Source organism: Erpetoichthys calabaricus, chromosome 4, assembly GCF_900747795.2.
Source record: "Erpetoichthys calabaricus chromosome 4, fErpCal1.3, whole genome shotgun sequence".
Classification (NCBI taxonomy): domain Eukaryota; kingdom Metazoa; phylum Chordata; class Cladistia; order Polypteriformes; family Polypteridae; genus Erpetoichthys; species Erpetoichthys calabaricus.
Window position 1 is genome coordinate 217,787,456 of NC_041397.2, and position 27,379 is coordinate 217,814,834.

Here is a 27,379-nt window from a genome sequence, read left to right on the forward strand (position 1 = left end):
CATAACTATGATATAACACAAAAAACAGAAATCTGGCTTAAAAATAAAAATGGCCATGAGTATAATATGGACAGGTGCATATTATATACAGTGGTGTGAAAAACTATTTGCCCCCTTCCTGATTTCTTATTCTTTTGCATGTTTGTCACACAAAATGTTTCTGATCATCAACACATTTAACCATTAGTCAAATATAACACAAGTAAACACAAAATGCAGTTTTTAAATGATGGTTTTTATTATTTAGGGAGAAAAAAAATCCAAACCTACACACTGTGTGAAAAAGTAATTGCCCCCTTGTTAAAAAATAACCTAACTGTGGTGTATCACACCTGAGTTCAATTTCCGTAGCCACCCCCAGGCCTGATTACTGCCACACCTGTTTCAATCAAGAAATCACTTAAATAGGAGCTGCCTGACACAGAGAAGTAGACCAAAAGCACCTCAAAAGCTAGACATCATGCCAAGATCCAAAGAAATTCAGGAACAAATGAGAACAGAAGTAATTGAGATCTATCAGTCTGGTAAAGGTTATAAAGCCATTTCTAAAGCTTTGGGACTCCAGCGAACCACAGTGAGAGCCATTATCCACAAATGGCAAAAACATGGAACAGTGGTGAACCTTCCCAGGAGTGGCCGGCCGACCAAAATTACCCCAAGAGCGCAGAGACGACTCATCCGAGAGGTCACAAAAGACCCCAGGACAACGTCTAAAGAACTGCAGGCCTCACTTGCCTCAATTAAGGTCAGTGTTCACGACTCCACCATAAGAAAGAGACTGGGCAAAAACGGCCTGCATGGCAGATGTCCAAGACGCAAACCACTGTTAAGCAAAAAGAACATTAGGGCTCGTCTCAATTTTGCTAAGAAACATCTCAATGATTGCCAAGACTTTTGGGAAAATACCTTGTGGACTGATGAGTCAAAAGTTGAACTTTTTGGAAGGCAAATGTCCCGTTACATCTGGCGTAAAAGGAACACAGCATTTCAGAAAAAGAACATCATACCAACAGTAAAATATGGTGGTGGTAGTGTGATGGTCTGGGGTTGTTTTGCTGCTTCAGGACCTGGAAGGCTTGCTGTGATAGATGGAACCATGAATTCTACTGTCTACCAAAAAATCCTGAAGGAGAATGTCCGGCCATCTGTTCGTCAACTCAAGCTGAAGCGATCTTGGGTGCTGCAACAGGACAATGACCCAAAACACACCAGCAAATCCACCTCTGAATGGCTGAAGAAAAACAAAATGAAGACTTTGGAGTGGCCTAGTCAAAGTCCTGACCTGAATCCAATTGAGATGCTATGGCATGACCTTAAAAAGGCGGTTCATGCTAGAAAACCCTCAAATAAAGCTGAATTACAACAATTTTGCAAAGATGAGTGGGCCAAAATTCCTCCAGAGCGCTGTAAAAGACTCATTGCAAGTTATCGCAAACACTTGATTGCAGTTATTGCTGCTAAGGGTGGCCCAACCAGTTATTAGGTTCAGGGGGCAATTCCTTTTTCACACAGGGCCATGTAGGTTTGGATTTTTTTTTCTCCCTAAATAATAAAAACCACCATTTACAAACTGCATTTTGTGTTTACTTGTGTTATATTTGACTAATGGTTAAATGTGTTTGATGATCAGAAACATTTTGTGTGACAAACATGCAAAAGAATAAGAAATCAGGAAGGGGGCAAATAGTTTTTCACACCACTGTAGGAAAGACAGACAAAGCCAAAAAAGTGTAGGAGTCACCATTTACAATACGTAAAACTGAATTTGAATGACTGTCTTATTCAATTAGATTGTGAGCCGTAGCTTAGTTAGGATTTTTGGATTTGACTAGGAGGCATTACAGTTTGAAGGTGTATATTAGGAATGTATTATAGATCACTTAATTTAGACAACAGCTTCAATTTATGTCTTTTTAATAACATTAAAAAGGCAAGTTTAGAAGGGGATGTTATATTCATGTGGGACTTTAATTACCCAAACATTTACTCGTCTAGCCTTACAAATAGCGGAGCACAAGAATAGGAGTTTCAGGAGGTGCACAATGACTGTTTTTAACACAATATGTTAAAGCACCATTGGGAATGGGGGCTGTCTAGACTCAGTATTCTGTAACAACCAGGATATGATTCAGGTGAAAAATGTAATTGAAAAATTAGGATCTAGTGACCATATTATAAAATATTTCACAGTGTTTTGTCATAGTACATATTCAAAGACTAAAACAGTTAAATTTAATTTTAGTAGGACAAATTTTGAGCTGATAAACTCAGCTGAGGATATGTGGTGTAGTTTTAAAGTGTTTTATGTACAAAGCAGGATAAATTGAATGCAAAATTTAGTAGGTAGATAGACTATAATCCCACAGGGAAATTTATTTGCTTTAGTACAGTACAAAAACATAAGACATTGTTATAGAGACATAAGAAAAAAGCTACGTGTTATAATATAGACACAAACATTCAAAATTACTACAAAGATGAAAAATTACCCTTAACGGTACACAAAATAATTCAGAAATTTGCTTTTAGCAGCATCCCTACAAATAACAGAATTAAAAGTTCTTATCGCTGTAGAAATAAATGTTCTTACATTTGTTGCTCTTTACCCTCGGAAACCCAAATCAGCAACCTGATGGCCACAGCTGTTATTTTTAGAGAAAGAGGCTATAGAACCTAGTTGGCCTTCTACAGTATATAACCTATTTGTAATACAGTACTGTGACAGAGGTCTGCTGCAAACGAGTAATTTTACTGCATACTTTTTACAATGTTGTTAAGATGGTTTATATATATAACCTCATTACCATTACTTTTATGGTTATATTTAACCCCAGAAAAACATGCAAAAACTTTCAACAAGTTTCAACAAGATTTTTTTCAACAAGAAAAATGTTATTGTGTCTAACAGAAACATAAATACCAACATAAATACAGTAGAAAAAGTAGGTCTAGTTTTCACTTATGTACTGATGTACATTTGGTACACATCCTTCGTGTAATATGTTTTGAAACAGTCACAAACGAGCCCAATGTTGCAACTGGGATAGTAGAAGTATGTTTCTTTGTGCACTTTTCTTTTTTCTGTTTGTGCATGAGATGGTAGAATGTCAGCTCTTGATCCCCACAATTGGCACACCTTTTGTGTTATTTTTTGGCTACCACAGCACAAGGCTTAGTGTCTTCCATATTTCCCCAGACATGAACATTGCCAGTTCCAGCATTGTGAATATAGTGCTTAGGGGGCCAATGTCTTTCTTGTCCTTGCATTTGATCACAACCATTTTGCCTTTTTGCCAAACAGAACTATCACACTACAGTGAAGCTTCATGGAATTAAAGTCACCAGGCATAATATGGGGTACTGTGCTGTATGCATCATTTTCAATACCGTATCAACTAGGGAATCTATTCCCGGGCTCTCGATTACTGGGAGTCCAGGATTCCCAGACGTTTCCCATTCCCGCATTCCCGGGAATTAGAAACTGCTGGAATTCCTAGCTGAACAGGAATGGCCAAGCTGGCATATATAGCGTGTAAAAATCGATCAAGAAATAACAGAGTTATAGTTGAAAATAATTAAGGTGGCGCCATTGCTGCAGCTTGCACTTCAGACAACAGCTTTGAACAGCAACTTGAAATTGCAATGCGTCATTCTGTTGCATCTGCATTATCTGTGCCAAGAAACTTGCCATCACAGAATGATGACAAGAAACTGGATGCATCAGTAAAAGCTGAAACAGCGATGTTTCAGAGCAACTGCAAGCGCGGGCATTGTTTAGAACAAGTGTATCAGTATTTGATGACTGTGCCGCCTACTTCAGTGGAAGCAGAGCGTGCTTTCTCAGCGGCTGGCATACTCTGCACGAAGGTGCACTCTCGCCTGGACGACCGCATGCTCGACACGTTGTGCTTTCTATGCTCTTATTACCGCAACTAACTAGATACATGTACTTATATGACAGCATGAACTGCTTGTAGTTAAGGTTAGTCTTTTATTGATGTCAACATATTGCAGTAGTTTTATTAAAAATAAGTGTCGCCCGCTCTAAAACCATTCACATGTGAGATGCCCGTGTACTGTGTCATGCGGGATCCCAAATTCCCGGGAATGGAAAAACCAGTCCGGGAATGGATTCCCTAGTATCAACACCTGATGACCAATTCATATCATCATCGCTATTTTTCAATTCAGGCAGTGGTTCAGTTTCAGTTTGTATCCCAGGATCTTGAAATTAAAAATACTACTCACCATTACTGCTGGAATAATAGATTTAAAAATGTGAAGCTATGTTCAAGAAATCCTATCAACCAATATACACAACTTCAACTTCATTAGGCAGTGGTATGCCTGATTTTATGAATTAGGCCATTTAGAGCTAAAGTCAGCTAGAATTAATAATGCTTCCATGAGATCTCTCGAAAGGTGGTGTTCAGTGAAAAGTGTTCGGAAAGCAAAGACTAATGTCATTTAAACTTTTTCTTTTTCCTTGATGCTCCAGGACTTGGCGGAAGCATGGGTGAGTGGGGGGATTGTCTTAGGTTGGGTAGCGGTCTGTTTTTTATTGATATCCATGCTTCTCGAATAAGCTGTTTTAAAAATTTTATAATAAATATGTCAATTTCGCATCTATTTGTACTGTAATTTACTTACATTAAAAAGCTGACAAAACTAACAAAAAACAAAACAAAACTGGCTTTACAGCTTTTTGTTTGCCATTGTATTTTTGGTTGTAGGCTGTGCCCCACTCATGTATATTAATGAGTTAACATACAGTGGCATAAATATCTGATTTTTTTTGCAGCATGTTGTTATTTCATGCACTAGATGGCAGTAGAAAATGGTCCTGAGAGTTATTTGGGCTTAATACTGTAAAGCGGATCATTACACTAACACTGCATCTGAGTCAGGTTTACCCGTAATAAATTCTGGGCCCAAATCACACTCTGGGATAACATCGAGGTGGTTAATACTGAGGTTGCCAAACCAACAGATAAAAGTAAAAATTCCAACAGATTCAATAAAGAACTGACAAAAACTCATTATGAATTTGTTCGCTTAAAAACTATTGAGTTTCCTTAGAAAGAAAAATCATTTTTGCCCCTTCTTACAGATTTGTTATGTTATGATTAACGTTAAGCCTGATATCAATTATTGTTCAGAGATATATGTAGTGCTCTACCATCTCCACTGTCTCCCCTATAATTAAAGTTGAGATAGTGGAAGGAGGGGGACAAATGAGATCTACAACCACATTCATTGTCTTAGAAATATTTAGCTGTAAAAAGGAGTGATCACACCTTTGAACAAACTCATCAACAATAAGTCCATGGCTGATAAGTAAGTCTCTTCTTGTGTGAACTCCTGCAGCAGGCTTGTGGGGTGCTCATAGATACATTTAAGCTATAAGACAAACAGCCATTAACACTCACTCTGTGCTGTGTTTGTTAAAAAGGGGTGTGGGGAACTTTATAAGAATTAGGTGATGATCCTTTAGGGAACAGTGCTAGGGCCACAGAGCTTTAATATTCACAATCTAGAGAAGTATATAATCAACAGACTGTTTCAGTTTTCTAATGATACCAAACTAGGTGAAAGGGTAGATAATGTACAATCAGCTAAATTTTTAGAGAGGGACATGGTAGTACAAGCATCGGAAGGTTTGTGTCAGATGAAATTTAATGGAAGTAAATGTAAGATTTAATATATCTCTCTATTAAAAAAAAAACTTGGAAGGAGATGAGACGTGATTTTCTCACTCAGACACTTTCACGTCCCGCGAGACAAGTCTTTGTGCCAAGAGATTTAACCATGCCCAGGGCCGGAAATAAAAGATAAAGAGTAGATGACAAAGTAGAACGTCATAAAGAATTCAAAAATGTTGGCACAGTACACATGCAGAGCAGGTTAGAGATAATGGAAATACTAAAATTCGAAAGTCTCAAAAAAAGGACAGTAAAGATCGCATTAGCGCAAACAAATGGAAATTATTACTCAGTGAAACAATGGAACAGCGAAAAGAGATCGAATGCATTGTTCGGATTTAAACTATAAGTTGGAGACTTGTAGAATGTCTAATTAGTGTTGCCATCAGGGAAAAAAAAAGTACTGTTTCTTCCCAATGAAGAGGCGTAACCGCAAGAATTAAAAGATTTGTTGTTTGGTGAAAGTGAAAATTTCAAGCCCCGTGAGACAAGAGCTTATGCAAAGAGATTTGAAAAACTCCTGTCCACATAACCACGCACACGGTTCAATCATTTCTCAGTTGTGTGAATGCTATTGTCAGACATATTTCTTGTAGAGAGAAAGAAACAATATTCACTCATGGGCAGTTATACGTTGTGTTGTCACGATGTACTGTAATTCCAAACACGGAATCAAAATTCAATGCAACATTGATGAAAAGGTAAAAGCGAAAAGAGATTGAATATATGGACAAAGTTGATATGACAGAAGTAAGTAGATATTGTTTGGCTTTAAACTTTAAGTCGGAGACTTGAAGATCGTCTAATCCCTGTTGCCATCAGGGAAAAGTAGTGTTTCTTCTCAATGAAGAGGCCTATCCACGATAACTAAAAGTTTTGTTGTTTGGTGAAAGTGAAATCCACATACGCGAGCAACAGAGATGTGAATTTGCTGGTGCGAAGCGCAGGCAGGGGGGTTGGTGAGCATTGCAAGCAGGGGGCAAATAAAAATGGAAATAAAAATATTGGATATGAATACACAACTGGAGGTCTGAAACTTGAAAGTACACGTTATGAGAAGGGCATGTGGATCAAAGCTGTTACTTTAAAACAAATTCTTCCACAAGAACAATTGGACACTAGTGAAAACTTGTTAAGGTCAGAAAATCCAGATATATATAAAACATATATTATATAAGAAAGAAAAGAATTGAGATTAGAGTAAACTTATTGGTAGTGAAAGATGTTTTAACTGAGTGAAAATTAATGCTAATATGATTTTTTATATGATTTTTTCTATGATTTTCTATGAATCAAATTTTCATTTCGAAGTGTCCAGCCTTAGAGGTACTATATAATTCCAGTTCATCTCTGCCCTTATCAATCAATGGGTGCAACTTTTGTTGGCATGTTTCAGTGTAAGGGAGGGTAGGCTGAATCATTTAGCCTAACTAGATCAATAACAAAGGCAACAATTCAATTATTTTTTTTGGTCAGCGACTTTGAATTCTTACCTTGGAGAACATTCCTCACAGTAAAAACATTGTGGGCCACAATGAAACTGTTGTAGAAACAAGAAACCCTACAGTATCTCTGCTGGATACTCATAAAATGAGACTATATTGAGACTCTGTCTATTTAACAGGATGCTCTTGACATTTTAATGAAATTGGACTAGTTAGAGTGAAAATCACTAAGAAGAACTCAGTCACCACCTGCCAGTGCAAACTTTGTTCAGCCTTGGGAGATGGACAACTCAAGCGGCAGGAAGGCAGGTGGACAAGTCTTAAGTAAATGGAATATAAAGAATGTGGAAGAACATTAGGATGGTGAGAAAACTAAGTAGATGGTCTAAGGTAGTTGTTTATGTTTCTCAAACAGAAAGTGATTCAGCATTAAAAATAGGTTTATTGTGGTGGGATCTACTTATTTTAGGAAACACTTTTAGATTATAAAGATATTGCCATCTGAGTTAGTGCAAGGGTCAACAGTCAATGCCATCAGAGATTTACTTACATGTCCTTTATATCTTTACATACAGAATCCAAATAATCAGTCATGGAAACTTAATTTCAAAGACATTTCCTGAATATCAGTTCTCTTTAACAATGCTGTGCAGTACAAATACTTTTTATGCCAAGAAGGGATGTCAAATAGATCAAAATATAATGTTCTTCCACAGTGTAAGGTTACTAAGATAAATCTAATTTTGTACACTGTGTCTTATGTTTAATTCATGCACTAAAAACTATCCATAGGATTAAATATAATCCACTCCATTTTCTCAGCAGTTTAAGTGTTGTCAGTACTGGATAACTTGCTATCCATGTTACTAATTAACATTCAAGTCACCAGTTAAAATGTTTGATCATAAAAAGCTTTTCTCTGAGGGCAGTATTTTGTACAAATGTGTTACAGAAGAAAAAGTTACATGCCCAAAATACACAAAAGTCAAGTGAAATGCTGTAGCTAAGAACACAGTAGGAAATAACTGTGTGTACAGCACCTCCAATCAACATTTTATAAGTACTGTATATTTGGTATACAGCCTACACATCATCACTCAAACATAACACTAAATTGCATTAAAAATAAATCTGTTACTTCAACATCAGCACTTGCTTGGCCGTGTCATACAGGAAAATGATTCTGTTTTACCAAAAATGCTGAACAGTAACAGCCTAATTGGGATATAAATTGAGAGTCAGACAAGTAATACAGACCAATTTACGGATTTAAAAACAAGAATAGCAAAATGTGCACATAGGCTCAAGTAGGATGTTTTAGTTAATTCTGACAATAAACTTAATTTACAGGATGAAACTATTGACTGTCAACTTAATTTTATTAGCCATTGTTATGTTACTGTAAAGTTCCACTTTAACTGTTGAATGTTACAAACAAGATTTTAGCAATTTTCAGTAGTACACTGAGACAAATAGTAATCCCAAAATTATTTATTTTCAGATTTTATTACCCTGTTATATTCTGTTTTAGGTTGTCTTGTTTAAGTGTTCTGTTAAAGGATGCAGGATGAATCCCAAGAATGATGATTGGGAATGGAAATATGGAAAAGCAATACAGTGATTAGGCTATAGGATAGAGATGATGGGAAAAGAGCTAGAGGGGTTTACAGTTTTCAGTAAACTTATGGTCCAAGAAATTTATTCATGAAGTACCCATTTGCAAGTTCACTGATATTTCTTATATTTAGAATGTTGAGAAAGCCTCGTACTTATGTTGTACATATAGGCATTAAGAGCAAAAGAATATCTGTATTGTTTTAGATATACTGCAGTTCCAGATCTTCTCTTTCACTGGAGAAATGGCATCCCTGTGTGGATAGTGCTTTGAGTACTGAGAAAAGCGCTATATAAATGTAATGAATTACTATTATTATTATTATTATTATCCTGCTTATTGAATATTTACACAAGAAACTCTGTAGGACAGAACTACAAAAGCAGATGAATAGCACAAAATATCTTACAAGTGTGACTCTGTTACAAATATAAATTGACATCACCAGCCCCTGTCCTCTACCAAATAGACACAGGCTTATCAAAGCCTTCATATGTCATATCCCAATGGATTTAGGGCAAAATGACTAGCATTAATGAGCCCTTTTTTGGTCATATGCAAATAGGGGTTCATCAATGAATGGAGCTAGATGTTCATTACTTGTTAGAATCTCAATTTACATCGTAATTAAGCTTTTGACTCTTCAGATTTTTTAGTAAAACAGAATAATTTTCTTGTAGGATAGTGCTGACGTTAAACATGTAATACAGCCTAGTGAAAAAGTTTGTTGAGTTTATGATCTGCAGAATACAATGAATGGAACAGGAGCATTTAACAGAAATAGCAGTACTGGGATGAATTCTGCTGCTGAGAAACTGCAAGCACAGTAGAATTTGTCAGTTCAAGTAAAACACTTAACAGATTTACTTTTCAGGAAGTTCTATAATTATTCATTCCAGATATGTTTTAAAGAATTCATGTTATGTGTTTTTGTCCACACATAAATTAAGCTATATTCAAAATAAAAAAGTATTAATTTCATATTCATATTTTACTGGTCATACTTTAGCACTTTTACAACATCTAAGCTGGGAAATGTCAGATAAGATTCATCTAATAACAATGAATTACTAGATATGAAGTTCACATCAATACAAATCACCTGAACAAAGAATAAGTGATAACCTCATCACAGCACTAAAGACAGAGTATTAATTATCTCAGTCAGTATACTGTATGTATCAAGACACAGAAATATTTATTAATTTGTTTCAAATATTTAATAGCTCTTTTCATATATAAAGAAGAAAGGCTTTATTCTTAAAGAAGTCATATGCATTGTGCACCAACGAAAAAAATCAATTGTATTTAAAAATTATATTATACACTTAGATAACTAAAGGATTTTTTCTATTCCACTAAAACTTGGAAGGTAAGAATTGCTAATTTTGACATTTCTTCTTAAATCACTGGAAATTTTAAACATAAAAACAAAATAGGATATTTGAAAAACGCATTTATCACATTGTAACAGAGGTGAAACGCTTCAAAAAATACAAAAAATTACCCTGTAAAATAATTTTTATATTATTTGTCAATTTAATTTTAAAAGCAGCTATGTGTTTAAAATAAACAAAATTATGATAGGAAATTTCATAATATGCTTTCAATTAAACTTATATTCATTTAGCCTTTCTCACACATTTGTGCATGAGAGGCAGCTTAAATAAGTATAAAGGTACCCCCCCCAGGGGGAAGAGAATGTCTTCTCTCTTTCCTCTTCTGCAGACCCACGGAGAGAAATCCAGCCCTTCTGATCTCACTTTGAATTCCACAACCCAGAGACAAACCCCTTCCTGCTAACCCACCATATAAATGCCATCTTGTTCAATGTACTTCAGTACTGTTTACATACGGCTTCATTTTAATCTTTTTTTCCAAGTATATATGGTGGTCACCCCAAACCTTCATATTTCTCTTTGTGATTATTTCCACACCTGTTATATAATTTTACCTTGTGGCAGCTCATATGCAGCCTCAAAAAGCTTTACACTTTCAGTACAACATTGACCAACATATTTATACCATTTACTTTCATTAAAGATTCTGAAAACTGAAAAACACTACATTTATTAAGCCATCTATGGATTCAAACGGAGTCAAGTTTTTAAGTTCATAAGGAATGGGTGATCTAAGGCAGGCTTGCCTACTGTAGTCACTCTTGAAACTTTTGAATTAAGCTCAGAGTTACCTTTAAGTGCTGGTTTTGTACAAAACAATTCACATTTTAAAATTAATTATTATAAATCTTGAAAAATAAAGTCTTATTGAAAAAAAGATGAAAAATTTTGGATTGTAATGCCATTGGTAGTTTAACATTTTCTTAAAAGCAGGTCTGTGCATTGTTCCTACACAGTTGCTGTAGTTTGTTAATTAAACCAAAACATTGTATTTTGCCTTATAGAAGAAATACTTCAAAACATCCAAACATAATGTAAAATGCAATGGACAAGAAATGACTCAGCATAATGCATCCCAATGCTGACCCACATTAACATGATAAAAATACATTTTAACCATTTCTACTTAATTCATCAAGAATCCCAAGAACTAAAACTTGTACATCTCAGTTTTGTTATATTCTTACATATTATAAGGAAGCCAATGTTAATGCATGTATTTGATTACCCATAACCACTTTGCCCAATTCAGGGTTACAGGCTGGAACATATTCCATAAAATATTTACTATATTGTATTATTTATACTTTTATTTATATGAATTGTCATTCACTTCAAGAAAAATATACAGTGGAACCTCGGTTCACGAACGTCTCTGAATACGGACAATAAACAAGTTAAAGTAATGAACCTGACCCTTTTTAGGAGAACGTGAAAGTTTCATTAACAAGATAGAACATACAGCATATCACAATTAAGTAAGAGAATCTTTGAATAAATAACCTGCCCTGGAAATAATAATCTGATGAAGGGTTAAAATATTTATGCTATCAAAACCCTTCATGATTTAAAAAAACAGATTGTTTTTGTTTCTGTTTAATTTCATAATGATTTAAACATCCATTAATCTTTCAATCTTTTAACCTGCTAATCCAGAGCTGGAACACGGGTAAATTAGAGCAAATCCCAGCAAGTATTGGGCACAAGGAAAAAGCAAACCCCAGACAGAGCACTAGTTCATAATAGGGTATGATTTGAGCATCTTAATGAATTATGGAAGCAATTATACAAATTTAAAAAATAATTAATTTGCTCTATACATTGTATGCAATTTTACTTATTAAATCACATGTTTGAAAAAATATTAGCGCATCTCTATTCTGTATTCACTTTGCCTGGATGTTACTGTGAGCTGAAAAGAATCATACATCTGAAAAGAATCTATAGGAAATCCATCACAGGATACATACACACAGCTTGGTCATACAGTGGCTATCACTACTGTCCCGCAGATCCAGATAAAAATGCTAGCCAAGGCATTCCTTGTTTGGAGTTTGCACTCCATTATGGAATGTGTAGATCTTAAGCAATGTTTTCAGTCACAGTATTAGGCTAATAGTCAAGTAACTTCTTTAGAAATATAATGGCTAAAACTGAGAAAAAATCAAAAATTTATAATAAGTAAAACAACAATCAATACAGTACTTATATGGCAAGTTAATCAAAAACTGACATTGTGAAAGAGGTTACTATGAGTGTAGCTATGGAACAGCAAGATTGTACAGTACATTACAAATGCTAAATATTTCCCATGCTATTGCACCAAAAATACAACCTAAAAATGATGTCTGACAATTAGCATTTAATTGGAAAATAGAAATTGTACCCTGACATCTCTCCTTTGCCCCCTTCTCTATGCCAGATGGCAGGCTGTTATTTTAAGGTAACCTGCTAATGGTGCAGGATGCAGAAACGGTAACCTAAGTGTCTCAAGGGGTTTGCTTAACTGCCACACAGTAATCAAGCTTTAGCTCTTTTCAGCTGCTGTTACATATTTCTGCAAAGAAGACAGCAGAAGAAAGAAGGAAAGGAGGTAAAAAAATAACAAAAACACAACAACTAACCACAAACACTGAAAATACAGGAATTGCTAGATGAAGGGAAAATCCTGGGTAGTGTTTAACAGACAGAACACGTGCTTAGTGGTTTAAAACAGGCTGTGATTCAATAGCATGTTGACATTGTGCTGAACAAGAAGATTTCATAAGACAAGACAGACTCTGAATGTCATGAATACTGGTCTGTTCTTCCACGGTAAAACTAATGTCAGAACAGCAGCACGCAACATGCCGTTATTAAACATGAAGCTATTGGAAAACTGTCATGCAGCACAGATATACTGATTATTAAACAAGACAGAAGTATAGCTTAGCTGTACAAAGCTTGCAGCTGCTGATTTAGTGTGTTCCAGGTGTGCAAAAAAACACTGGAGCATTTTAGCAGCTTTGGGGTCTGTTATTTAAAAAATAATAATAATTAACACATTTAATAATAATAATCATATTTAATACACACTTGGTACACATTTACTAAAAAGAACATAAACACATCTTAGATTTTTTTCCATTAATGTAAAGAATTACGGTTTTATTTTTCAGGTATTGGCAGCACTGACCACAAGGCAGAAATAAACCCCAGAAAGGATGCCAATTTAAGATACATACAGTACTTCATCAGCCATTGAGGGCACTTCGCTATGGATACTCAGCATTGTAAATACACATCACTTTTAAAATAACTAATATCCTAAGAGTTTGTAATGTCTTCAGGACATGGAGGTAAAATCAGAAGTACCCAGAGAAAACCTATCAAGACACAATGAGATCATGCAAACTCTACACATAGAGTGACTGGGGAAGCAGGATAGGATGGATCTAATTCAGGTCTCCTGGAGCTGTAAAACAACTGCACCACCAAGTTACATAAACAGTTCAAATCAGACAGGAATTAATTTATTACTCACATGCAAAGTTATATATAGTGTTGGATAGACTGACATTATCCATTTTTACAAAGGCTAGAACAAAACTCCTGGCTTAAAAAACTTCTGTCAGACACTCATATTGCCAACTAAAAAGGTTCTACTTCCATGGTGGAGCCATCTGTTGGAATCCAGACTAACAGCCTTAACTGATAAGATGATCAGTACTAAACTAGGGACATCCATCAGAGGTGCCAGCTGTATACCCAAGTTTGAACAAAGGACTATAACACAAGGATGAGTAATATTGATGGACAGAACTTTGCACTAATTGTCAGCTGAATGGGTGGGCTTATAAGCAAAGTCAAAGTCAAAGTGAACTGTATTGTCATCTCAACCATATACAAGTATACAGACAGACGAAATTGCGAAGCTCAGGGTCCACAGTGTTTCAACATGATGTGCAAATAATAATTTAAAAATAGAATTAAAATTTAAATTAAAATTAAAACACAAACAAGACATTGCGCAAAGACAAGACAAAGAAGTAGCAGCAATATTGATGTGTAAGATATGTAATATAATAAATAAATAATAAATAATAGGTATAGATAATACAGAAATTATCAGTGTATGATAATAGTTGTTTAAGACATGTGTAAACAATGACAGGTCAGAATGTTTCACAGCAGAAGGATAACAAGAGTGTCAAAATACTTAAAGGTCAGTAGGAGATTTTTTTCAGTTCTTCTCTACATGCACACTTGTCTTTGCAGGACAGTGGCTCGCATGTATAAAAGTTCTGTTTTTAGAGGTGGTTGAGGCCGTGTGGAAGGTCCTAGGGGGCAGCCTGGTGTTAAGGAGTCTAACAGCTTGGGGGTAAAAACTCTCCTGCAGCCTGGCAGATCTGGCTTTGATGCTGCAATATCTTCTCTTGGATGGCAGAAGTGTGAAAAGTCCATGTGAGGGGTGTAAGGGGTCCTGCACAATGCTGTAGGCCTTGCGGACACTGCATTTGTAAAATATGTCCTGTAGTGAAGGAAGAGGCACCCCAATAATATTCTCTGCTGTCTTCACTATCCTTTGCAGGAGCAAAAAAAAAGCACCCATGAAACTAAAGTCAGTACCTTTATTCCTTTATTTAAAAACCTTGTCAGATCCAAGTCATCTCTTATCAAGCTTATAGCTCTCAACATGGCCATACAGTTGGATGTCCATAGCAGGAACCCATAGCTTTATATGGAGTGGCTATAACAGAGGTTGAAGTAATTCCTTTACTGTGAAGGGTAACTGTGCCAGACTGGAAGGGTGGAAAATTGTCTGCAGGAATAGCAAGCTCAGAAGCAGAGATAGACTATATATGAAAAGCCATGCATTCATCTTGCTGAAAACAGCATCTGACTGATCACTGGTAGCTCAAAAGATGTGATTTTACTAGCAACAAGAGGACTGAAATGGTATGTATGAATCTCCAAAGAAACTGCAGTACTGCCCACAACCAGAAGGTGTGTCCAAGGTAAAACTGTATAAAACAATGTAATGCCCAATCCTGAAGAGCACTACAGTATGTCACTGTGGTGGGGAAATTTATTCAAATCTAAAGCAACTCTGATAAACACATATGTACATAGTGTGGATGACAGAGAATGTATGCAAAATGTATTTGCATGGGTTTCTGTTGGTTCCTAACTTTAGCGTTCATGAAACTGTAATGGCTGGGGATTTTTTATTGCATTTTAAATTCAGACTTGGAAAGGCCATCGACAACAGCAACTATAACATCTAAAACTGTAAAGACACATTTCATTGCAGTCATAATCTTTCAGACCTGTGGGCCTTTCTAATCTGAATTCAATAGAATATTCCTTCATTCTCACCAGTACATCATTGTTACTGAATAACTGATTATTTCTTCATTGATAATTTCCTGCCTACTATCTAATTTTGTAGGTGTGTCGCTATTGTCATCTTAAAAAAAAACACTCCTCTTATTTTGGAGCTTACATCTCTATGCCCTACATACTAAGCTCCAAACTGCTGTCTTAATCCCCTGTCACAAATATATGAAAACTTACCTCTAAACAAAATCTATCATTTATTAGAGACCACAGCATACATAGTACATTCTGCAGGAACACTCTAACAAATGATGAAGGCAGTTTTAAGAGGAGAAATAATTTTGCATCTCTCTCAAAAAGATAAACTAGAGACTAGGAGAAGGTATCAGACCTGATTACATAGAATTCCAAAATAGATCACAAATATTCGACTTTTCCTAATGAGGTTTTCTATAGGAAAAGTATGTACAATTTAATTTCTTGACAAGAGAAACTGAAAAACTTTTTTAAATTGCAAAATCATTATTTTCAACATGGAGAGAAGGCTGGTAAGATTTTAGCTGAACAAATCAATAAGCAGAAAGTTTACAATGCAATAATAGAAATTACCAACGCATCAGGAAATAAAATCAAGTAGCATAAAGAAATAACCAACACATATAAAGAATACTATAAGTCCTTATTTTTAATCACAGTGTGAAGATGATGATACAAAAGTTTTTTTTTAAATAAAATACAAATAAGAACTTGATAAACCACTGACACTTTTATAATTACCGGATGCTATAAACTAACTCCAAAGTGAAACAGACAGCTGCATTCCCGGGTGGCTATCCAGTGGAATTTTATAAAAAAATTCAAGTAAGTTAGCACAGCTACTGTATTAAAATGTTCACAGAATCTAGAAAAAACAAAATTTTACCCCAAAGATTCCACAAAGTATTAATAACCAATTTTCAAAAAAACAATTACTTCAATGTACACCATATAGACTAATTTCACTCAATGTTAATATACCAGTCAAAGTCTTGGCCAGAAGGACTGAGAAAGTGCTTCCTTGAATAACATCACAAGTCCTGAGAAAGTGTCTACCTGAATAATATCACAAGACCGAATCAGATTTATTAACGGCAGATACTCAGTCTCAGACCTTTGCCGCCTGTTTAATATATATTATACACGCCCACAAAATCTGACTCACCAGAGGTCTTACTATTTTTGAATGTCAGTTGGGATTATCTATTTACTGCACTGTACACATTTGGGCGTGGCTCCAATGTGGATCTTCATGGATTAAGCTACTTCACACTAGCCAGGAAGCCTCAGTCCACATTAATAATATACTATATATAAATCTATTTCAAAACATCTACCCTTTAATGATCTTAGGGAACAGAGGGAAAGGAACCATTCAACTAGCATCTCAGAAAAGGAGTGTAAATCATTTGATTCATAGAATACACTCTAGTTGTACATGTGCCATGCATTCCATAATTCAACTACAAATCTTTTATCAATCACCTTTATCTTGTAAACAATTGTGTAAAAATGATGTTAATCAGTCTCCTGAAGGAAAAAGAGGAAACTTTTTACCTCTGCTGCAATGTAACTATAAGCAACTGAATATTAAAGGAGTTTCATACACTTCTAAATAAGAGGACTGGAACGTTGTGAAGTGTGATCTTGCCTCATTTAAGGAGGAAAAATGAGAGGAGGACTGGCGAGGGGAGCAAGTTACTACTTATCTATGCTTTTTACCCCCACAATTGTAAATAAGCATTTATATTGGGGGAAAAGGACATATCCCCTTCTTTATCTAACTATTTTTGCCCATGGTTTTGGCTCTCCTCTTTCTCTCTCTCTCAGGTGGGAGCAGAATTCTGTTTTGTTTGTTTTTGTCTTTTTTTGTTCCTGCTTTCTTTTTTAAGATCCTGATGTATTATTTTCATTTCTTCTGTTTCTACTTTGACTATAGTCTTTTGTTGTAAACATTTGACTTAATTGTATGTTATTTTTTTCAAATAAAATGAAAAAAAAAACAAAACTGCAAGCATTGACATCTAGCTCCAGTATCACTAGGTCACATGTTTTCAGAATGTGATAAATTAACACCATTTTGAACAAACATCTTTACATATTTCCCACATAGCCTTGGTGTCACAATTGCTCCTAATAGATTCTTTGGTGTACTCCTTGATGTGGTTAAAGTTCATTGGGATAAATGTAACATGCATAAGGATAAACGTGTAATATCCTATAGCACACTATTACCACATAGACATAGCTTACTTTACTGAAAGAATCCTAACACATCTTCTTTAACTTAGGAGACATTTTATATTATCTCAAATTGGAAAAATATGTCCAAAATCATTTTACAACATGACAAAAATCATTTATATTACTATAGAATAAGCAAGCTAGGCCTGTGATTAACTTTCTTATCCTAGTAATTGTTCTATTATGTTTCAAAATTTAGATGGATTATTTTTTGCTTGTGTCTCTCTTCTTTTTCTCTTTCTTTTAGGTGGAGGCTAAATATAGTTTTGTTTTTTTCTTCGTATTTCTATTTTTCTTTGGTTTTCTTTATGTTGATTTTGAAGTAAACAATTGTATCTATTAGTTTATTATTTTTTGTTTAATTTATTGGTATACCATTGAAATGTGCATTTCAAAAGTAAAAATATTTAAAAAAAGAGGAATAAAAATTAACAAAAATGTTGCCAAAATTCTTAACTCGTTCAAACGGATTACATAACTCTTTCGAACAAATTATTAACTTGTTCGAATGAACTACAAAACTCGTTCGAATGGATTATTTAGATTTTTTTCCCCCAGACTCATATTTCAGTAGTACAGAGCCCCATTCCACATTCATTCATTCAAACAGACTTGCAGTCCAGTTCTTATTATGGAGCTCCACACAGTTTTCCTAGCATACAATTCAGTGAACCATAAGTGAACTGTAAGATGTGTGTTAAAATCAGTGAACCAGAAGAGGATCTAGTTGTAAGACCACCACAGTTGAAACAATTCTTTTGAGAAGTCCTGAAATAAGTTTTAAATGCAGGAAAAGTTACAAGAATGAATTTATGGAATTTTTTCCAAGAACATGATATTCTGGAGTCAATGGTGGAAATGTTAATTGAAGAAAAGGCAAGTTGAAAATCTAGTTGTTAATGGCACTGAACAGCGTACAATAGACTGTCCTGGCTATACTCTTCTGGTTCCGGTTCACTAAACTGCATACCAGGAAAAATAAATAGTTACTGAAATAAGAAAAAAATAAAAATAATCCATTCAAATGAGTTAATAATTTGAATGGATAAATAATTTGTTAGAACAGATTTTTTTTTCTGCCTGACTCCTATGGGGTTCTGTAAAAAACAACAATTATTCAACAATCTTAATTACCAATATATAGTTTCAAAAATAAAATTTAGTGGGGGAAATTCTTGTAACTTACCATTGTCACTCCTGGTAAAGGTCACAGTGCTAATATCCCTAGCTTAATAGAAAAGTCAACAGTATACCTGTGGGCTGGACATTCAAATAACAATTTCACTGTACATGCAATAATACAATTATTACTACTAACTACTGCTACATAATAACTTTTTTCAGCGCCTCCTGGGCAGATTTCCAAGTGTTCCAAGGCCAGTTAAGAGATATTGCCACTAGATCATGTTCAGAGTTTGCCTCTGGATATTTTTCAGTTTGGCCATGCCAATAATTCTCCTAGTGGGAGATGCCTATGCATAGGGCGTCCCTACTACATTCCCAAACTATCTTAAGTGGTTCTTATCAAACCAGAAAACCAGGGGTTGCACTCCAAGATTATTCCTTATTGCTGAGTTTCTTAGAAAAACAAAAATTTTTACAAAAATTAAAAGATAAGAATGATCAAAATCAGACTGATTAATTACTACAATAGATAAATACATATCTGTCAAAATACAAAACAGCCTTACCTAATCCACTGATACAACCCCATTTCCAAAAAATTTGGGACACTGTGTAAAATATAAATGAAAAGAGAATGTAATGATTTGCAAATCATGTAAACACTGTTTTTAATTGAAAATAGTACAAAGGCAACATATCAGATGTTGACACTAAAAAATGTTATTGTTTTTTGAAAAATATATGCTCATTTTGATTTTCATGCTAGCAACACATTTCAGAAAAGTTGGTACAGGGCATGTTTACCACTGTGTATAATCAGTTCTTCTTTTAACACTCTGTAAATATTTTGTGAGCTGAGGAGACCAATCGCTCTAGTTTTGAAAGTGAATGTCCCATTCTTGCCTGATATATGATTTCAGCTGCTCAACAGTTCTGGGTCTCCTTTGTCTTATTTTCTTATACAGTGTCACAGCTATTTTAGAAACAGGGTTGTAGCAGAGTTTCTCCAACAGCTGCCTAAAATGTTTTTAACAATAAAAATAAGATTCTGTTAAGAAAACATGCATACTTTTACTTTGGTAAAAATAGGTACTACAAAACAAACACCTTAAAACTGCAATATATGTCAGATCCAATAAAATACATATGTCCTAGTATTAATTATAATTCCAATCCATACATTAATGAAACACGTATCTGATAGCTCTCTGACAAGTGACAAAATATATATATATTAAAAAGAGACTAAGAATAATTAGAAGCTAACATTTACTAACTTAAAAAATTGTCATATTTAATAAAACAAAAGCTGACCCCACAGTAATGAATTTGAATGAACTGCCAGTCAATTAAAATGCTGCGGCTAAGTTCAGAGACTGATGAAAAGGTATATATACACAGTAATTTATAAAAATGAAACTAACCAAACAACAATACGAAAATCCAATCAGCAAATACTATCCATCCATCCATTGTCCAACCCGCTGAATCCGAACACAGGGTCACGGGGGTCTGCTGGAGCCAATCCCAGCCAACACAGGGCACAAGGCAGGAACCAATCCCGGGCAGGGTGCCAACCCACCGCAGGACACACACAAACACACACTAGGGCCAATTTAGAATCGCCAATCCACCTAACCTGCATATCTTTGGACTGTGGGAGGAAACCGGAGCGCCCGGAGGAAACCCACGCAGACACAGGGAGAACATGCAAACTCCACGCAGGGAGGACCCGGGAAGCGAACCCAGGTCCCCAGATCTCCCAACTGCGAGGCAGCAGCGCTACCCACTGTGCCACCGCGCCGCCCATAAGCAAATACTAGCCATTTAAAATAAATCTCTAGGTTCATCAGTAATTCCTACAATCTGCTGCAGACTGCACAAATTATACAGGTCTATAAAATATGGTCAAGAGAGAGTTTACCTTAAGACCACACTAATAAATAAATGTATCCTGTGCACAGGTTAGCTAGACTAAGAAACATTGTGATATACTTCATGTATAGTACTAGAGCACAGGACAATGGATTCACGTCATTAAATGTTTGATCATGTAACAAAGGAAAATGTACATACAAGACTTTTTAATGTGTTAATATAACATTTTAGATACATTTTGAATAAACTTAGCTCATGAGATAAGCCCATAACTTTAATTTAAATTGATTTCAAATATAATTATTTAATGTGTAAACATATGTATATTTTTATCTAAACACTTTTAAATAAACAGTGTCAGTCACTATTTAAAATGTTACAGATAAGTATACCACATAGCAACCACAGCTTACATTAAATTCATCTCTTGATGCTAGATCATGTTTATTGACAAAACCGTCGTACAAGCTGTTAGGCTCAGCCTAAATAATTATTAGGCATAGTGCAATACAAAATTGATTTTAATATATTAACCACTGAAAACCACCTCTCCACTTTTTCAATTGCCCAGCGTTAAATTAGATGATAATTTTCCTGCATGCAATCTTGTCTTTATTTGCTCATAAAGCATAAATAGTAGATAGCTCAATGCCAAACAATGCACTAATATCCAGAATCTTCTCTGTGTTACTTAATTTGATGTGAAATAGAGCTTTGTGTGTAGTGCTAGGAAGATATACATTCAAACAACTATTTATACAACATTTACAAATATAATTGAAAATAAAAGAGTAATATTGTGGGGGAAAAGTTGAAGTGTTTATCACAAAGCAACAAGAAAATCCAAAACACCCAGCAATTCATATTATATATTAGTGATTAACATTAAACATCATGTTAGTATTTATATAGTCTAAACATAGATCAAACTGGTATTTTAGAAGTCCATCTTATAATAAAAAACATATTTAATTATTTACTGATGCAAACAGAAGTAACATAAAGTTGAAGCACAATGGAAAATATTCAGTTAATTTTAACCAAATTTGTCATAAGGAAGTTCTGTAACAAATGCAGTTTCAGCATATACTGACTTTACTTTCCAGCATGTTTAACAAGAATACTGTAAGCGTTCCATTGTAGATCATATGCCTTTGTACAGTATTCATAATTACTTCTGAATGTCTAGCTGTTGGATGTAAATGTCACAATTATGTCCAACATTTTTCCAGTACACAATATTACAAATCCAGTATTCTTTCTCTAAATATGACATTTACAAAATGTAACAAATCATGCTAGGAAAATCAAAGATTTAATCAGATTGCCCAGCACTTACTTCTATTTATCTTCACATTTACTGGTAGAAGCTCTGAAATGATTTCCGAGATCACATAAAGTACAAATTGCATGGCAGTTACACATCTGATTTTGTTTCATTGTTCCACAATTCCTGAGAATGTCTTCTGTATTGACAAGATCATGCTTACTTGAATGTAGTCTTTCTTGAAAGGTCAATTTATGACAATGTCAACAGGATAGCATGTCGTTCACTGGCATCAGCACTTCGGGACATCTACAACCAAACAACAATCAACAGGATTGTTAAATTTAAAACTATCAAAAATCGCCTGTTTGCCTTTTAAATGTAATGATTCCTATTGTTAACAAGGTACTTTTACTGTTAATAAAAAACAACAAGATCAAGAGGAAGAACCATTCATTGTTCATTTAAATATAACGGGCCTGTACGATAAAATTGATTTTACCTATCATGCAATAAGATCAAACATGTTTGTTCTCCGTTCAGGGCATAAGGTAAACAATACCTATGCAATATGAACAGAAAATATGTACATAATCTTTAGTGTTATATACTGAGTTTTATGTTAGCAGCAAGCCATAACAAATCTAAAGGTAAAATTACAACACATTTACCAGAAAAACATGTACATCACTATCATGGCCAGATCTATCATCAGGGTGACTTGGGTGAGCATCCTGGGGCCCTGCACACAAGGGGCATTTGCATATGCAACACAAATATAACTAATATGAGAAAAAGTTTTCACCAAAAGGTACTAACAGCAACATGATGTCCAGAACCACTGCCTACCCCAAATCAATCACAATTATAAACCTTTCCAATCAAATCTAAATAAAAAGCCTTTTTAAAGAAATACAGTGGATAAAGCACAATTTCAAAACAATATTTGTACTTCACATTCACAGTAACGAAACAACATGGTTTTCATCCAAGAATAAAATTGAATGAAAAGAAATAATTCAGATGACTGTGAATGTGTATAGTCTATTAAGTCTATGAAGTCTATAAAGTCCAAATATCAGTTGGCACAAAATAAAGACATTTGCATTCATGTGTGTGCTTCCGTGTTTCATTTTCAAACTGACATATTTGCTATAATAAAAACATGCATTTGATCTGAGTCTATAACAGTCTGTAAATGTATGGTACTTGTAAAAGTTAGCACAATAAAGACAAATTATTTATCAGTGCTGTTATAATTAACCTAATGCGATATAAACTTGATATATATATTACAAAAGTATGTTTTAATTATATCAAATGTAACCAGCTGAAAAAGAAACAAGCAAACATTTGAAAACAATATTAGGACTATTTGGGCTCCCAATCCAGTCCTCATTCCAAGGCCCAAGTTGCTATGTCTATCCGCGGGCTCAGCTCCCTTTCCAAGCCTCCCCAACTCCCGCTAGCTTCCTGGACTTACACGGAAGCAAGCCTCATTTTATCCATCTCCCACTGTCTTCCTGAACTTACGTGGGAATAAGAACCTGGTCAGTCCTGCTCCCTAAACACGCTCAGTTGAAGTGGCCACCTCCAGTCCTCCCAGCACAATCATGGCCAGATCCATAATCAGGGTGACTTGGGCAAGCATCCTGGGGCCCTACAAACAAAGAGGCATTTGCATATGCTACAAAACAAATGCCTAATAAGGCATAATCCCCCATCATTGGACGCATGCTCCTCTCAAGGTACTTCCTCCAAGTTGCCTGACATCTCTCTCTCGCACCTACCTGTCTATTCCTTCTTTAACCTCTGTTCTTCAGTCTTTTCCTTTTCTTCTTTTTCCCTTTTGTTTTCACCCCCTTCAGTCCCATGCAGGCTCCTTTTATTCAACTGCCTAATTAGTCACAGGTGTGAGGAGCTGCGCTTTCTGCAACATCATTTAGGCACCTGACTGATCTATTCCACTCCTCATGTGTATGCAGTGCGGTCAGCCAGTACCCCAATTAACCACAGAGTGAATCACACTTGTGCACACCCACACCCTTTTGGTGCCTGGTTTTTTCTGAGGCGCAATCATTTATTTAAAAATTGACTCTGATTTCCTAACCAGAGACCCGCTATACCACACCATAATAAAAATTAGTGAATAAATATTCACAAAAATGATACACATCAAAGGGGTGAAATGTGTGTCCATGGCTCTCTTCACTAAGCAGCTAAAACATAATGAAGCAAAGTTATTCTGTCATACTTAAAATATAGTTTCTTTAGTAACACTAATGCATATATACACTAATCAAATTTGCTTAATGGCTGATTTTACCTTTATAAGAAATAACAATTACATTTTCATACTTGAAACATCATCCTGACTAATTGTTCTGCAGTGAAAAGAAACAGTCATGAAGCCTGAATTCTGAAATCATTCTTTAGAGAGAAAAAAGGTAACTCGTCACAAAACCAATCTCAATTAATGCTTATGCAAGGCAAATCTTGAACCTTATTTCATATATTATCATTTGTTTTTATGTTTTTTACCACTTGGTAGAAAATGACCAATGGCTTCAAATAATATGACACTAAAATTGTCCATTATTCAAATCCGTGTATGTTAAGAAAATGTTGTTACAAGGATATAGCTGGAGGATACAATTTATGGCCAGCATCACAAGTGGGCTTGGCAGTCTGAATTATGCTAGACTCAGTTAAGTCTAACTATCCAATGAAGCCACTTCAGTTAACACCAAGTGGTTTCATACACTATGAAAAGCTTTATTTTCGATTTATAGAAAGACTGTTGTTTCTTGAAGCTCCCTCAGTATCACATATACTGTATCTACACAGAGATTGTAGGCAGAAATCAATAAACTGTTAGATACTGTATGTTTACTCATCAAAAGACTGATGCTATGTTATGCATGAGTATAGAGATACAGTAGTTTGCAAAGATCAGTATTCCAAAGGATAAACCTTTACAGAAAGATTAATTTGCCTCCTGTCTACACATCGACATTTGACTTCTTTTAGTTTACTGTTTGTACTTTCTCAGTAAAGAAAATGTGTTGATTAGCCAACTACAGCTGCATTTTATTGCGCCTTTTACTTGATCTGTTGTTTTTTTTATGTTTAGCATTTTCAAATGTATTTTAAATAAAACTTAAGTGCATTTTGATAATTCAACTATCCTGTCAGATTTAACACCCTTTTTAGATTACTTGTATTATTTTGTAGAAACATTTGGATAAGTACAGCACAGTCTCAAGAGGGATTTGATTGTCTAACTGTAAATATTCAAAACTGTATGTTGAAAATAAATTGATGGATGGAAAAATGTCAAAATATAAATTTTAAATACATCATTCCTGTTTATATATTAACATAATAAATTAATAAACATACTTTCATTTTAAAATAACATTTATATAAACTCCCAAATTCTTACTTCATTATGGCGTACATAAAAAAACTCACTACAAATACTAGAAATTAAAAATAATATATAAACATATCTTTAACCTCATTGTTGTTGACCCTGAACATGACTCGGGCTCAGGATTCTTTGCAATTATAGTGTACAATGAGAAAGACTTGGGGTGACAAGTAATAATCCGCTTTACATTTTTAAGATCAAATAACACTTGGGACAGTATTCTGCTGCTATCTAGTGAATATAATAACAAACAATCATGAATATTTCTATGTATTTTGCCACTCTAAGGTAACTCATCAATATTCATCAGTGGGGCGGAGCCTCCAAATAAAAACACAGTGGAAAACAAAAAGCCACAAAGGCAGTTTTAGAATGAACCAACACTGAACCATTGTTCGAATCAAGAGATAGTGATGACAATGTGAATTGATTATCAGATGTTGACACTGAAAGTGAAACTAATGTATTATATAGCACAATATGACAAAACTGCAATGGCATGCTCAATGAATTTGGTCAAGTGACACTCCAGCATGGTGTGACAGTAGATGCATGCAAAGAAACACGCTTCTGTTTTCCAACTGTAACATCAGGCTGTGCATTAGTGACCAAGAACAAAAAACATTAGGAGAAGCTTTAAGGGCAATTCCTTCTTTAAGCCGTTAAGCATAGCTTACATAACTATATATCCTTTTGAATTAAGACTTCAGAAGAGAAAATGAAAAGGTTATCTAGCAAAACATGTAAATAAAAATCCTGTCTAGTTCTAGTCTTTTAATGATGCTTTCTCTATTCATTAGTACATAAAAAAAACATGGAGGTTTATTTTCTACAGCTCTGAGTTTCTAAGCAGGTCTTCATGTGCAGCATGTGCATTATCTTAGACAAGAGGTTTTAAAGAGCTCAGATTGCCTTACAAATAATAATGCATAATTAATTAATAACATGCCATTGCAATTAATAGTGCTACCAAAGGTTCAACACAGTCTTGTTTTTGACACATTATCAGCTAGTCTCCAAGTCAAAAACTGCACAATCACAGACAGCTTTCTAATTTTTATGAAGCAATGAATCATTTTGTATAGTATTTACTTTCTTAAAAATAAAACATAGTTTATATTGGGTATTGTACTGTATTTACGACCTGCATCTCTACATGCTTTTCAGACAAGAAATAGTTGAAGGATCAATTTATTATGAGCTGCTTGATTAAAATTAGCTTTTTACAGATGTGTCTTATTTTAGCAACGGACTCAATCCAATTCAAGGTCATGAGAAGCTAGAGGCTAACCCAGGAGCAGTGGACACATGAGGAATCAAACCACTATAGACCACATCAGGCTCACTCGGATATTGTTAGATACATCAGGTAAAATTAGCATCATCAAATAGCCAGGTAGTGTGTCTTTGGTCAGTGGGAGTAATCTAATATCCGATGAAGAACTCCATGCATATGCAAGCTTCATTAACACACATAAGGCACTTTGATCAAGAATTAAACTGTTGACTACTACTTAATTCACCATAGTGTCACACAACACTATCTCTCTATTATAATACAAAAATCTTGGGAGACGAGACTTTTATCTTGCGACATGACATGATCTTTTGAAGGGTGACACTTTCACATCCCGCGAGATGAGTCTTTGTTCCAAGAGATTTAACCATGCCCGAGGCCGGAAATAAAAAGTAGATGACAAAGTAGAACGTTGTAAAGAATTCAAAAACGTTGGCGCAATACACATGCAGAACAGGTTAGAGATAATGGAAGTACGAAAATTTGAAAGTCTCAAAAAACTAATAGTAAAGATAGCATTAGCGCAAACAAATGGAAATTATTACTCAGTGAAATAACAGAACAGCAAAAAGAGATCGAATATATTGTTTGGATTTAAACTTTAAGTCGGAGACTTTT

The 27,379-nt window shown here is 34.9% G+C and overlaps 1 protein-coding gene across 1 annotated transcript in view; it reads right to left on the bottom strand.

Annotated features, from left to right (window-relative positions):
* The window catches only part of tenm4 (teneurin transmembrane protein 4), a 679,712-nt gene that overhangs the window by 469,868 nt on the left and 182,465 nt on the right, over positions 1 to 27,379 (bottom strand). The window contains exon 2 of the mRNA XM_051926453.1: positions 22,104 to 22,340. The gene's annotated coding sequence lies outside the window, so the exon portion shown is untranslated. The remainder of the gene's footprint in view (positions 1 to 22,103; positions 22,341 to 27,379) is intronic.